At 38.3% G+C, this 16,590-nt stretch overlaps 1 long non-coding RNA gene across 1 annotated transcript; it reads left to right on the top strand.

Annotated features, from left to right (window-relative positions):
* LOC112340854 lies at nucleotides 1–844 on the top strand. The gene is made up of 6 exons (XR_002990318.1): nucleotides 1–70; nucleotides 318–356; nucleotides 409–445; nucleotides 495–535; nucleotides 597–656; nucleotides 718–844. It is a non-coding gene; the product is annotated as an uncharacterized LOC112340854 (long non-coding RNA).
* Nucleotides 845–16,590: the final 15,746 nt, after the last annotated feature.

Here is a 16,590-nt window from a genome sequence, read left to right as displayed (position 1 = left end):
GGAGATACAGGATCATCAGTTCCAGCGCCTTCTCCAGATCTTTCCAGTCGTGCGCTCCCGTGACTACTGCGTAAGCTCCATCTCGATCTCCCTCTTTCACTTTCTCTCATTTGGCGATTGGCTTCTGGATTGGATTGGGCGCAGTCGCGCATTGTGCTAAGCATTTGCTGACATGTCGAGAGACTTGCTTGATTGGATGTCTCATGCTTTAGCGACGCTTTGCTGCTCACGAAGTGTCAGCTCTATCATTGTGAGACTTGAAAGCTCTTGCTCTAGATATCTCATCTTTCCTAGCATTTTTATGATTGTTCTGGCAGGAAGAAGATCGGCCACTCTCAACGCAATCTCTGGACAAGGTATGTGGAAACAAGGAAGCATTTCAGTTCAGTATATCTTACTTGATCCAAGGACAAGGATGAGAATGGAACACAGGGAACTACACACGGTGAGCTTCTGCTTCTTCTTCTTCTTTTCTCTTAACACCAGTTTGACAGGAGCATTCTGGATGAAGGTGAAAACTCTTGCGGAGCCAAAGGTGTGTGGATAGTGAGTACCAGCATGTTTGCAAACTCTCAATCTTCGTCGTCTCCACACAGCTAGGAAAGGAAGGGGCGGAGCGTTTCTGCCAAGCGTTCCGGCGGGTGCACGAAGATCTGGTACGTTTTTCTATCATATTCCAGGCATGGCTTTTGCGAAATGCTCGCTCCTCGTTACTAGGTGTTTAAGAAAGTGGCCGTGGAGTCCATTTGCAAGATTCTTAAGACCTGGGAACCAAGAATCAAGTCGCAGTGACCAATCCTATGTGGTTCACACGTACAATTATATAAGTTTGCTAGTCTCGCCACCTCGTATGAAAGATAACCTTAGAACCCCTGACCGAGAGCAACTTTGAGCTACAATTCTAGCTCTACAAGACACTTGGCCAAATGAGGTGAGTTTGGAGTATGAGAGACCATATGGAAGCATGCGCTATTAATGATTGGAGAGCTCGCGCTTGATCCTTGGAGAGGTCGCGCCTGATCGTTGGGGAGCTCGCGTTTACATCGGGACAACATAATAGTCTTTAAAATGCACAAGCTAACACTATGTTTTTCACACTAGAATGACAATGAAGGATGCACTGCATCCAGGCAATTCTCCAAGCTGGAAATAAGGAAGATTACAAGGTCTATATATTATATTTTGGTGAGACTGGTGTGCAAGTTTTACAATGGATGCTTTGTATTTTGCATCCTTCTCTTCATGTTTGTTGAAGATTGTCTTGCCTATGCATTGTTTTTGTTCTTGTTCCCATATTATGAGTATATATGATGTTTATCTGTGTGATATGTAGTTTTGTTATGGTGTTCAGAAATGCAGGAAGTGAGTGAACTAAGAATATGAACTTGTAATCTTCCTTGTTTCTAACTTGGTGAATTGCCCAGCCCTTAAATAGCATTAGAAAGGGGGTAGGTTAGCTCATTATTGTATTACATTCTAAGAAAGATGACTCTCTTCATTTCATGTTTTTGTTCGTATATATTTTATGATGTACTATATCACTATATTATAACTCTTTGATTTTCTGGATAGATTATTGCAACCTCAATATCCCTTTGTGTCTGGTTTTCTACTGCTCAAAGGGCTTTTGAAGTTCACATTCATTTCAACATCCATCTAAACATTATGAATTGGTTTAGGTCCTGCTTTATTCCAAAAAGGGTTTAACAATGAGCTTCATTCAATTACTCCACAAAATACATATTTTCAATAAAAAGTTTATTATAATTATCAATCATTCAAGTTTCAGTTAGCTTAACTCCATTCATAACATCATTGTGTTGGCATTTGGCATCAATTGTTACCTCATGTTAAGCAATCTATGTTGTTAAGCTTTTTCTCTAGAGTAAACAAACAAAACTAACTAGTGTTTTCTCATCCTCTTAAAGTCCCTTCTTGACAAGTGACAACCACAATCTACATGGTTTTAGAACCTGATCTTTGTATTATTTGTGAACTAAAACTTTTTTGTTTGAGATGTCATCCAACCTTTTCTTAGTGTGTAGTCTTTTGTGTCTTTGATGGCAACTAACCTCACCAACATAGAAGAGGAAAGCTGATGTAATGGTACTTAATAGCATTTTCAATATCCTTGAACTTTGGTATTGGTGGCATGTTATTGAGGTGAAGTATTCTATGATCATGAGCACCTCTCACATCATGAGCTCCTTCCAATACTTTGAGGAGGTGTGACTAAAGCATGGTATCAAATAACTACTACCCTATCGCTATAAGTGTTAACAATGTCTCTATGTAGAGTAGCTTGTACCTAAAGTGCAAAACCTTACTCTCACACTATCTACCAAGCACCACCCAAATAAATAATAGGAAAAATAATGAACCCTTTAAAAACCTTTGGACAGATCAACCTTAGGGCTTAACTCTTTATATAACCTAACTTGAGGCATGATACACAATTGGATATTCTATCCATTCTATCTATGCAAGACATATCCCTTCCCTCTTATAGATTATTACTTACTAAATCTTTAATAAGTAATGGCACTATACTAAGAAATAAAAGGTCAAAAAAAATATATATTGATAAAGTTAAAGGTAAAATTACCTCATAAAATCTTTAATTTAAAGTTATCCTTAGAGTAAATAAATTCTTTATTAGTAGGAATTCACTCAAACTTGTAAACAATGTCTTCACAAACTCAATCCTCAAATATCCTCTAAGAACTGAATTGCATCATTTATATTTTTTTATTAGATGTGATGATCACACTCCACATTAGCAAGAGAAAGCAAAACACCAAGAACAAAAGTTCTGTAATCATGTACTACATGGCAAGATAGTTTTAAGGGGCAAAGGTAGGTAATCAAATGTTGGATAAACTAATGATGGCAACACACTAAGGATTGGAGTAGGACCAATAAGATCATCTTACAATACCAAAAACTTGATTAACATTAAGCATATTAGAAAAAACAATTTTTGTTGGTTGAGAATAACATAACAACATCTATGGCCTAAAACATACACTCCTCAATTAATGACAGGATCTGGCAAAAAAAAGGAATACAATGAAGATTACAAAAAAAGAGTACATTTGATAGCTAAAATCCAAGATCTAGCAAAAAGTTAGAATAGATCTAGATCTAAAAAATAAGGGAATCAATAAATAAAAACACAATTCTAAACACTAGAGCAAACACTACTAAAGTTTGCCCTCCAAACACAACTTGCAATGCCCTTTATCTCCATCAATATGACTATTTTGGATATAGAAATAGGTATATTAATTTTGGGTTAGAGTCAGTGTTAAATGCATGATCTATATAACTATATTATTATAATTATTGTGTTTACCATACATACATACACACACACACACACACACACACACACACACACACACACACATATATATATATATATATATATATATATATATATATATATATATATATATATATATATATATATATATATATATATATATATATAGAATAGATAAATATAGATATATAAAATAAACAAGCTGAAGATTTTAAGATTTACTAAAAGTGGGCAATGATAACTTATTGATGACCACTATTGAGGACAAAAAAACCATCTTAAAAAAAATTACCTAATGTATCCATCTGTTACTATACTTAGTAAAAACATTAGAATATAAAAAACCAAACTCCTCAACTAATAAAATTTAAATATTATGCATTGCAACATTTGTCAACAGGTTTAAATTAAGACCATTTACAATTATTTGACAGGCATAGCATCAGTCTTGTCTTAGAATGCATGAGTATGACTTTTTGTAGTTTTACTATTGATCATTATAGAAGACTTTTTTCTTATCAACTCATCTCATTGAAGAGAACTAGGATTGAATTATCTATTATTTTTATAAACCAATAACATTGTCTCACATAAATTTCTTTATAATATATCTATGGAATTCTGGAAATCCTCTTTTGCTATCATTATGATTGTTTTTGCATGTTATACAATGACACAATCTTACAGCACTAGAGCCTTTGAAAGCTGTATTGGAACATTTTATAGTGGAACTAATACAGAAGAGTTTTGTAGGTGTGCATCTAGAGCATGGAATAATTTTGCTACTTATGGTTATATACCAGGGGTGTATAGTGGCCGAGTTGGCTCTTTAGGTTGTTTTCTTAGTATTGGAGTCTACCATGCATTATCATATGAAGACTTCAAAGAAGCTGTCTATTATATAGGAACCAATTGCCTTAATATGTTTTATCCAGGAGGTCAAGTTATACTAGATAATAGATCAATGAGTTTAAGGATAGAGCATAGGGATGAGCTTTTATTAACAAACTCACTTACAAACTTATCAATACTTCTATTTTCAACTTGTGATTATTAGTTAATAGTATCAATATCATGTCTTGCAATAGTTAAAAGTATTATTTGTAAAAACACTTTGAAATTTCAACCATAAATAAAACATTTAGATGTACTTTATCAACTTCATGACTCAAAATGATGTTAAGCATTGCATACAATATACTCGAAATAGATAATGGTAATTATAAGTTTAGTAGTAGTTTATAGTTTAAATTATAACTTGATTATCTCTAATTAGAACTCAAGATTATTGTATATATATGATGTGTAGCCCAAGCGTTCAAGAGCTATTCATTCTATAGCCATAACATAGAAGGGGATTATTACTAATCTAAAAGTTAAAAATTAAGCTGAATTTCTTTCTGCTTCATCATTAAGCTCTATCGAGTTGTAAACTGAAATTCAAGAAATAAAATTTTTTATATTACATTTAATTTTTCTTGAAAACCCTAAATTCTAAATATCACACATGAATAGTTCAGTTATGCAACAAAAATAAATTTAATAAATAATTAAGAAAATAAACTAGCTATAAATCTTGTGATAATAACTAATAATTGTGCTTTTTAAAATAAAAAATGTAACTATATAAAATATTTATTGAATAAATATTGAATCCTTTGTGTCTGGTTTCTACTACTCAAAAGACTTTTGAAGTTCACATTCATCTCAACATCCATCTAAATAATATGAATTTATATTTTATTTGTTTTAAGTCCTACTTTATTGCAAAAATTGTTTAACAATGAGTTTCATTCACTCCATAAAATACATATCTTCAATAAAAAGTTTATTAAAATTGTCAATCATTCAAGTTTTGGTGTCAGCCTAGCTCCATTCATAATGTCATTGTGTTGGCATTTGGCATCAATTGTTACCTCATGTTAAGCAATCTATGTTGTTAAGCTTTTTCTCTAGAGTGAACAAACAAAACTAGCTAGTGTTTCTTATCCTCTCAAAGTCTCTTCTTGACAAGTGACAACCACAATCTACATGGTTTTAGAACTTGATCTTTGTATTATTTGTGAACTAAAACTTTTTTATTTGAGATATAATCCAACCTTTTTCTTAGAGTGTAGTCTTTTGTGTCTTTGATGGCAACTAACCTCACCAACATAGAAGATGAAAGCTAACTTGTACTGGTACTTAATATCACTTTCAATATCCTTGAACTGGTATTGGTGGCATGTTGTTGAGGGTGAGTATTCTGCAATCATGAGCACCTCTCACATCATGAGCTCCTTCCAATACTTTGAGGAGGTGTGACTAAAGCATGGTATCAAGTAACTATTACCCTAGTTTTAACAATGCCTCTAGCAACAATATAAAGCAGCTTGTACCTAAAGTGCAAAACCTTACTCTCTCATCATGTACCAAGCACCACCCAGATAAACAATAGGAAAAATATATCAGCCCAATGAAGACAACAACACTGCCCTTTAAAAACTTTTGGACAGATCAACTTTGGGGCTTAACTCTTCATATAACTTAATTCGAGGCTTGCTACTAATTTTGTGGATATTCTATCTAAGATTTAGTATAAGCAATATTCTATAAGAGAGAAGGGATATATCTTGTATATCATAGTAAGAGTAATGTGTAATGCACCTTATCTCTCTCCCATTAAGCCAATTGGAAACTAATTGGAAAAAGAGCAATTGCTTAATGAGGTTCTAAGAATCTATGGTGATAATATATCCAAATCTCATCCTATGATTATATCTTTTAGAGATGTCAATGTCTACCGTAGTCCCATGGTGGATACCTTCATTTGTGGATACTCCACAAAAGGAAGAACATATATATGGATGCCCAATAAGTACGATTTTAAATTTTCAAAAGGTTTTAATACGATTTCAAAAGGTCCCATAAGATCAAACGCCACTAACTTAAATGGATGGGAAACTGCAATTGACTCCAATCGTCCTTTTGTAGCCCAAGGGGGAGTATTACGTGCTTGGCACCAAACGCAACTACGTACATACCAGATAGTATCACATTGCATTTCCGGCTAATAGAAAGACCTATGTAGCTTCTCAATCATACGACGATGTCCTATATGCCCACCCAAAAAAGAGAATCATGGTAGCCATGGAGAAACCATAGAATAAAGATAGAAGGCACCACCAACTGTAAATGATCATCAGGATCTATCCCCACAAAATAAAGAATGCTGTCTTCAAGATGATATTGAGAATGTAAATGTTGGAATGGTGAGTCATCAACGAGTGATGTAGAATTCTCAAACCCATCTCGAAGCCTTCGAATCCATGGCTCAATCTTTTAAGCCTTGCAAACCTCATTAAGAAAAGTAGATTTTGCTTTACACCTTGTGGACACTGAACATCAAGTACAACAACTACCAATGGCATAGAATCCTTGTCTAGAAATCCACAAATATTGGAACAACAAACTTGTCAAAAATATGAGAAAAGAGTGGAGAAGGAAGAGAAGCATGAGAAAGGGCCTCAACATTAGCCATAGAACTCCTTAGGAAATGAACAACATCAAAATCATATATCTAAAACTTCAAAACCCACTGAGTAGTACAACCAACTAGATTCTTTCGCTTCAATAATGAAGTAATGGCAACATGATCACCTTCTAGTAGTTGTAATGTACAACTTATATATGCAATGGGATGGTGCTAACTAGGCACACTCGAGTTCTTTTGCATCAACACACTTTCAAGATTAACATTAGGCATCCACGTACAAAATGAAAAGTCGAATGTAGTCAGGATATGCCAAAACTAGAGGAGTCAACAATAACTCTTTGAGATCCATGAACACTTGCTCACAAGTTGGAGACTAAATGAAAAATGACGTTGATGACTTCAACAACACTCACAATGGTACAGTGCAATCAGAAAGATGATCCACAAAACAACCGAGATATTACACTTTGCCCAGGAAGCACTGCACATCATTCACACACTTCGAAAATTTTAGAATAGCCTCAAGTTTGTCAAAATCAACTTGCAAACCCTCATGAGAAATATGGTACCCAAGATAAGTCGTGTACTTGGACCCAAATACGCACTTTAATCACTTCAATTTTAAACCAACATTCTGTAGCTGATCTAACACTTTACAAACATCATGGATGTGCTCCTCTCACGTCCTTTCCAAGTGGATCAAGACATCATTAATGAAGTCAGCAGTCACCTCAGGCATATCGTAAAGAACCTTGTCTATTATCCGCTAGAACGTCGCTAAAGCATTATTCAAACCAAATGGCATCACCAAGAACTCATACAAATCAAATGATGTATGAAAAGTAGTCTTAAGAATATATTCTTCGGCTATCAGTACTTTCTAGTACCCAAAAGCAAGATTTAGCTTGGTGAACAAATAATTTCGCCTCAGATGATCCAAGAGATCAACAGTGTGAGGAAGAGGGTACACATCCAGGATTGTCACTTCGTTTAACAAACAGTAGTCAATACAGAAACGAGTGCTCCCATCAGGCTTTATCACAAGATGAGGTTTACATGCCCAAGGACTCCGCGACTTTCGAATAACACACTTGTCCAACATCTCTTTCACATTTGCATGTAAAATCTTGATATTTTTGGGTGACCGATGACGAACAGGGACCTTGATTGAACGAGCATCCCTAATTGGAATTGGATGACGTGTGGCAATCTTAGCCCTAGACTAAATACAAAGAGATTAGAATACTCTTTCATGAGCTGATCAACCATTGCAACACAAAGACTATCAAAGGGATTAGAAAAGGGAAGAGCAGAACAAAATGGAAACATAGGAAGAAGCAATGGGGAACAAAAGTAATAGAAGCAGAGGTAGAAGCAAAGGGACGAAAAGGTATGGAAGTGAGAGGAATGGATGAAATATAAAGAAGTATGAGACAAAGGGGAAAAGTCTCAAAGTCACACTTGGCATGATTGCGTTGCAACTAATCCATACTAAGGATAAAATCAAAAGCTTGACTCGACACCATCCGCAATGACTGTAACCCAAACTTGAGATCACCCACACGCACAACTAAGTCCACCTCATCCCATGCACATGCATGTGTACAACCGTTGCCATAAAGAATAAAAATTGGCTCCACCGCACGACGCAAGTGTAGATGGCAATATGTGGTAACAGGTCGAGCAATAGAAGATAAACTCAAACTTGTATCAACCAATACGGAGAGAATAATAGGAGACCACTTGTTATAAAAATGAGCTTGGAAAGTAAACACTAAATGAACTGGTGTAAAGTGAACCCCTTGATGATACTCCCGAAGGAAAGATGGAGGGGTTATTGACTTATTCGCGCAAGGTCCCTCCGTTACTTGCACGACTCCTCGTTTCCCAGATGCATCTTGGTGTCCAGACCTTCCACTGTAGTAACACCAATAGGATGTTGTTGACACTAAGGTCTCCACCCAAGAAATGGAGGCTGCCAATCTAGAAAATGTTGACAACGCCGATAAATGTAACCAACTTTATCATACGCCAACAACGAATTTCATAGCCACGACCACGTCCTCGCCCTTGTCCTTGGACTCGAGCAACAACAACATCAACTTCTATTAGAACAAGACCATCACCCACAGGAAGTGGAGCTGAAGGATGTGCAGTGAGAAATGGAAGAGGTGACATCTCATAATGTTGTGCCAAACGAAGAGCATCGTCAAGGGTGGTTGGAGGAAGTGCATGCATAAATCTAAAAAGATCTTAACGAAGTGCTGGCCACAATATTCCTAATTTGATCCGCTTTGACATATTTGGCTTCGCACGAAGTAAGAGGCTTTGGAAACAAATGCCAAATTGCATCGCCGACTTAGATGGCCTTTGAAGAAAACAATACAATTGTTAGAAGGCATTATCACAACCGTTAGCATGTCCAAATATGTGTTTGAAGACATCCGGGAGAACACTCCAATCCCCATGAGTGGCTGCACTCAAACCATTGTACCATTGCAATGCCGTCCCTTGGAGACACATGGGAAATTCACTCAAATGTCAAGCATTATCCCAAGAATGATATGTGGCAATCATGTGAAGTGATTGAACCAATGGTATACATCATCTCCAGGATTCCCGTGAAAGAACTCTAGCCAAACACAAGGATTGGCACCAAGAGCAGGAGGAGTTGTACCATGTACCATAAATGCTGCCATCAACTAAGTTTGGTTGTTCAATTGCAATCGCATAACATTAAGCAATTGCACCAATTACTACTTCAGAGTCAAAGGAGGAAGAGATTGCTGATTTGCCATGAAAATGAACAAAAAGGAAAGAGCAAAAGAAGAGAAATGGAAAGAAAAGAACAAAAGAAAGGAAATGGAAAAAACTAGATTTAGACAATGTAAAAGTTAGATCTAAACCAAAATCCAAATTCAAGCACTCCTTAAAGACAATCAAAGGTGCCCTTCAACTCCACCAATATGAGTGCGTGGAATATGAAAAGGGAATTTAGAAAATGTGCATATCAATTAGCCCAAAAACCTTAGCTTATATATAGGAGCGATCATTAGAATATAATACCAAACTCCTCAACTAATAAAATTGAAATATTATGCATTGCAACATTTGTCAATAGGTTTGAATTAAGACCATTTACAATTATTTGACAGGCATAGCATCAGTCTTGTCTTAGAATGCATGAGTATGACATTTTATAGTTTTACTATTGATCATTATAGAAGAATCTTTTCTTATCAACTCATCTCATTGAAGAGAACTAGGATTGAATTATCTTTTATTTTTTATAAGCCAATAACATTGTCTCACATAAATTTCTTTATAATATATCTATGGATCCTCTTTTGCTATCAGTATGATTTTTTTTGCATGTTATACAATGACACAATCTTACAGCACTAGAGCCTTTGAAAGCTGTATTGGAACATTTTATAGTGGAACTAATACAGAAGAGTTTTGTAGGTGTGCATCTAGAACATGGAATAATTTTGCTACTTATGGTTATATACCAGGGGTGTATAGTGGCCGAGTTGGCTCTTTAGGTTGTTTTCTTAGTATTGGAGTCTACCATGCATTATCATATGAAGACTTCAAAGAAGCTGTCTATTATATAGGAACCAATTACCTTAATATGTTTTATCCAAGAGGTCAAGTTATACTAGATAATAGATCAATGAGTACGGATAGAGCATAGGGATGAGATTTTATTAACAAACTCACTTACAAACTTATCAATACTTCTATTTTCAACTTGTGGTTATTAGTTAATAGTATCAATATCATGTCTTGCAATAGTTAAAAGTATTATTTGTAAAAAAAACTTTGAAATTTCAACCATAAATAAAACATTTAGATGTACTTTATCAACTTCATGACTCAAAATAATGTTAAGCATTGCATACAATATACTCGAAATAGATAATGGTAATTATAAGTTTAGTAGTAGTTTATAGTTTAAATTATAACTTGATTATCTCTAATTAGAACTCAAGATTATTCTATATATATAATGTGTAGCTGAAACATTCAAGAGCAAGGGGATTATTACTAACGTAAAAGTTAAAAAATAAGCTGAATTTCGTTTTACTTCATCATTAAGCTCTATCAAGTTGTAAACTGAAATTCAAGAAATAAATTTTTTTTATAGATTTTGAGATTATTGATTTAATTTCTGGAGGATCAACCTGTTAGACATCATGCCGAACCTCATAAACTTACGGTCCAACTTGCTGCAACACCTGATATGGTCCTTTCCACTGAGTGAGGAGCCCCTTAAATAAACCACGTACCGTAAAATGGGGAATACAAACTAATACCAAATCATCTATTTTTTACTCCACAGGTGAATGATAATGGGAGTTGTAACGCCATGTTGTCCCATTTATACGCAGCTTAAATGTTCAGCAAACTCTACTCAGACAAGTGGAAGAATGCTTATCAAATACTGATCCCACGACCTAGCATTAGCAGCTTGTGGTAATCACGAAGGTAAACTCAGCTCCATTGGTAATATTGAATCATGACCATAAAAGAGTTTATATAGTGAAGCACCAACAAAACTCTTCACCCTTGTGACATATGCATACTGAAGATATGGCAAATAACCATCTCAATCCGAATGCTAAAAGTTCACGTGAGAGGATGACATCACCATCTAGTGAGCGGGAATTAAAGGAATCAGGCAAGTCACTGTCGGAAGAGAGGGGAAGAAGGGTAGAGCGACACGTGGAGGTGCATGGGGGGAAAATACATGCATAAAATCTAAGGAAGGGACGTGTGGCAGGGTGGTATCCGAGGAGAAGCCGAGGAGTCCGAGAAAACAATCATATGCATTGTCAACATGGATAGGAAAGGGAGAAGAAAAACGTGGAGGAGCGGGCGTCAAATGGAGAAATGACACATGGCAGTCAGGGTTAGTGCTATGTAAAGGGGACTTGTCAATTCAGAGGGCATTGTTTTCTATAATAGACGATGGGCAGCAAGAAGACAAAAGAAAAGGGGTAAGCGAGAGGGAAGAGAAAGGGAAAGGCCAGAGAAAATCTCTAAAAGAAAAGAGGATTGAGGACGAAGAGGAGGGGAAGGAAGGGCTGGGAAAGAGGAAAGAGAGTGAGGGCTGAGTGGAACACAAGTGTCAGAGGGGAAAAAAGGGGAAAACACCATGGAAAAGATGCCACGAGCTAGGACAATGGGAAGGATGAGCACAGCAAGAGGGAGACCCAAGGGTGTGCAGCTGCTGGAAGTCCTTGATCCAGAAGAGGCACTGGTAGGAGAAGTTTTGCTGGTCAACATCAAGAACAAAAGGGAGAGCAGAATCAAGTGAGGATGAGGGAGCGCCTCTCACAAGAGTGCCCAAAAGGAATTCCACCACCGAATCGCCAGGAAAGAGGGAAGAAAATGTAGTAGCAAGGGTGGAAAAAGAAACCATCGGTAAGGAAGCAGCGGAAGGGTCTCCAACCAGTATCAAGCGAAGGGTTAAGCAGTACTGCCTGCTGGACAAGGGCCCTCCTTGTTTCAAGGCAATCTAGGAAGCCAATGCAAGAAAAGTGCAAGAGGCCAGATGCTTGGTAGAAGAGGAAGCAAAGTGGCTACTGGAAGAAGAAGTAGGCTGGGAAAAAGAAAAAGCCAGCAAGGAAGGGAAGGAGTAGGAGGCCAGGTAGGAGAGACCAAGTGAGGTGGAGCTGGCAGCACGAACATATGAAGCACTGATTGGGCAGGAACTACATGACAAAATGAGGGAAGATAAAGGAAAAGGGAAGTGGGAGGAGGCAAGCCAATGGGAAGCATCGTCCTCAAGAGGGTTTTGGGAAGAAGTCACTCCAGAAGTCGTGATATCCCCAGAAGGGAAGCAAGGGCTAGAAATAGGGTACCCTAGGGTGCTGCCACAGTACTCAAAAATGTTAGTTTGTCTAGATGCACCCATAGTCCTGTTCAGACCACCTCCAATAAAGATTGAGGAGATAATGCCACCAAGGAAGCCAACAAGAATGCCACATGGGTCAGCAAATGATGTGTTGGAAGTGGACCTAGAAGAGTTTATGGAGGAGTTGAACAAGCTGCAAGCGAGAAGAGCTAAACAAACTATACATGTGATAGTTGAAGGAACGGTCCTGGCAAGTTTTGTGATAGCAGATTGGATCTGTGCTGCACTGGCATATCACAATATGTTGGTCATGATAGTAGCAGAAGATGTGAAAGACTTAAGGGAAAAATGTTATAATGTGGTCATTAAGGACGAGAGAGCACGACATAAGCTACTACAAGTGGATGCATATGCACAATTGGAGTTTCAGCTATTCTTTAGAGCATACCACAACAACTTCACACCTCAGAAAAAAAAGGATGTTGCTCCTGCCATCAGTGATTGTTAACTTTGAGCTACAGGGTATGGACATGGCATTGGCAAAGGATAAAATATTGGCAGCAATACTGAGACAATTCACCACGTTCATAAGGATGGAAGGAATGCCAATGGGAGATAGAGTCATGGTCAAGGTCAGAATCCCAAGAGAAGTACGCATTCCTTTCGAGATAGAACTCAAGAAAAAAAAGGGAGACGTGTTGAGGAGGATTTGAGTCATGCTACTTCCAAACCCAAGTGTGTGCATCATCTGCTGATGGAAGGGACACATTGGGAAAAACTGCTTGACCAGAGGCACAAGCATGGGGGGGATGTAGGAACCAAGGGAGAAACAACAAAAAGAGGCCAGCAGTTCAAAAGGCAAGAAGTGAGGGGCCAGAGTAGGAAGAGAAGCAACAGAGAAAGCAGCCTCGAGTGCGGAATGCGTGAAGCCTTAAACCAGAGGGCAAAAGGAGGAGGGACAAGGGGAGCAATCAATAGTCACCAAGCAGGAGAGGGGACAGTTGAGCTCTTCTAGAGGGAAAGAATGGAGGTCGACAAGAAGAGTGTTAGAAGGACACATGAGGGGGGAGGCAAGGGGACCGGACCCAAAAGTAGAGACTGTCCAAGATAAGGGAGAGCTACCCTTGTAGCAAGCAACATAGAGAGCTCCTGGGCCAGAACAACAACAGTCTTGTTCAAGATCAGGAAGAATAGAGGACTTTGCAAGAGGGATTTGCCCACCAAGATTTACTCCCCCAAGATGAGCAGTTTGTGAAATAGAACTGTATGTTAGTGGCATAAACCCTCCCAAGTTCCTAGGGGAGTGGATCAACAACAGAGTCGGATACACCCCACTGCAATCTTGATCTCGCCAGGACAAGACATAGGCTGGACCCTGGAAGATATACTGGCCTACAACTTCAATTGGAATCTGCAAAGGTTCTCAATTTGAGAAGATAATTTTATGGAGCAAGCACTGAACTCATCTAGGTTTTGAGGAACGGTGAGAATCCTGTTTGGATGGCCACTCCGTCCAATGGAACCATATCATTGGGTGGAGAGACAGCGTCTCGTCAGCGCCCAAGGATTCCACAATGGTTAACATCAATGTAAGAATGTGGAATGTGGGAGGTCTAAGAAGGAGAGATTAGTAGTGAATAATAAAAGAACGAAGTTTAGGCAATACCTTAGACAAATAGGAGTGACTCAATGTTTTGACTTCATGTGTGTGCAAGAGTATAGACTCTCAAGTGTGGACCTGGTTTATAAGTTTACAAAGGGAAAATATTTCTAGAATCTGGCAGTCTCACTAGTGAAGGTACACTAATAGTGGTAAAAGATTCATGGGAATCCTTGGTGGAAGATCATGCAATACTGGTACTAGGTAGAGTGCAGTGTGTTCAATTTAAGATCAGGGATATGTTAGTGGGCCTCCTGAATGTGTATGTGCCAGTTGGAAGCTCCTCTGAAAGGGCAGACTTTTATAATGAGTTAGTATGCCAACTACCTACATAACCTTTGACATGGATGGTCACTAGGGACTTCAACTTCGTGGAAGAAGAGCTAGACAAAGAAGGGGGAAAAGAGAGAAAAGAGGACAAAAAGAGAAAGAGCAACATGGGTACAACTAGTGCTTGCGCTGGGACTTGAAGATACACACAACATCCCCGGTTTTGTGCAACACCAGCCAAGGTACACATGGCAAGAACACCAACAAAGGGGAATCCAACAAAGACTAGATTAGTTTTATGTGTCACTTGAGTTGTGTTAGAATAGTGGAAAGCTGGACATAGCCATAGGATATAGAGATTTCTCAGACCACAACTTGGTATCAATGACGCTCCCCATCTTAAAAAGGTGGGGAACAAAGAGGCCTTTTTGCCAATATCAAGGAAAAACTTTGAGGATGGGGATATCAATGGATATATAAAAGAGAAGTGGAATCAACAAGGGGGAGGGGATTTGCATAAGTTCACGATAAGGATTGCCAATGAGATCTGGAAAAAAAACACAAAGCAAGTGAAGAAAAGTCTTCTACAAAGTGCAAGCAATAAGAAGGAATATCGAAACTATCAAGAGACTAATCAGACTTAGCTTGCAAGATGAAACATTGAGAACTCAGTTAGCAAAGACAAAAGATCAACTTTTCACCTTAGAAGCAGAAAAGATGGAGGCATTCATAAGGTCGGGGCACCTCAAATGGCACATTAGTGAGAATGCACTGAACAAGGAGTTCTATAAATCCTTAAAATCAAAAGTTATGTCTCTACAAATGTTCGGGCTCAAGGACAACCAAGGGGAGATGCACACAAGCTTACATGAGATGCACAGGATGGCCGAGACATATTATCAAGGACTCTTCATTGCGGAGCCATGGAATGAGGAAAGGAAAAAGGCCATGAATGAGGTTCTCTAGTCCGTGCCCCAGAAAGTAGATGAATCCTTAGCACAAGCCTTGTGTAGAACTTTCATGATGAAAGAGCTAGAGGAAGCAGTCAGAGACTTGAACGACGATAAGATGCCTGGGGAAGATGGAATGCCACCAATGTACTATAAAGCAAACTAGGAATGGATTCGGCCAGAAGTCTTGAACACATGGAATGAGGTGATGAGAACGGGACAGTGGCCTCCAGGAGCAATCGAAGGAATAATTGCGCTCATCCCAAAAACAAGGGGAGATGCATCTTTGATCAAGAACTGGAGACCGATCTCAATGTTGAACACACTATACAAGATCGTAGTGAAGGTGTTAGCCAAGAGATTGCAACCAATACTACTAGAAACAATACATAACACCTAGAACGGATTTGTGGAAGGAAGACAGTTGGTAGACAATATATTGACAGTGCTACTCACACAAGAACAAGTAAAGGACTAAGGACTAGAGATGGCAATAATACTTCTGGATTATAAAAAAGCCTACGATAGAGTGGATTGGGAATTCCTGTAAGCTATTGAAGAATTGGCATTCTAGACAAGTTTATAGGATGGACGGCCACCTTATATCAAGGTGCATTGTCAAGACCCCCAACAAGATCAAGACTGGAAAATGCTAAAGACAAAGAGAAAAAGCTAGTGAAAACAAAGAAGAGGCCTTAGACTAGTGTTGATTCAGATTGTGGAGAAATGGAACAAGGCTAACCTATATATACTATAGGTTGATGAAGCTCCACCACTCTTGGATCGAGGACGGCCTAAATACAGCTGAGGTCGAGGAGGCGCCACATCATCATCAGGAATGTGACTCGAGACTCAGGAATCGGGAAGTGTCTCGAGAGTCAGAAATAGGGAAGTGTCTCGAGAGTCAGGAATGTGGTCTACAGGTCAGGAATCCGGCGAGAGTCAGGAATGTGGCAAGAATTGGGGGATTCCTGACAGCACCCCCTCCTCAAGAACGAGTGGAACGAGGATGTGAACGAGAACGAAGAGGAGGATGAGATGAGCGGC

This window comes from Selaginella moellendorffii, unplaced genomic scaffold (assembly GCF_000143415.4).
Source record: "Selaginella moellendorffii unplaced genomic scaffold, v1.0 SELMOscaffold_71, whole genome shotgun sequence".
NCBI lineage: Eukaryota > Viridiplantae > Streptophyta > Lycopodiopsida > Selaginellales > Selaginellaceae > Selaginella > Selaginella moellendorffii.
Note: the sequence above shows the minus strand (reverse complement) of the source record. Positions and strands in the feature narration are given on the sequence as shown.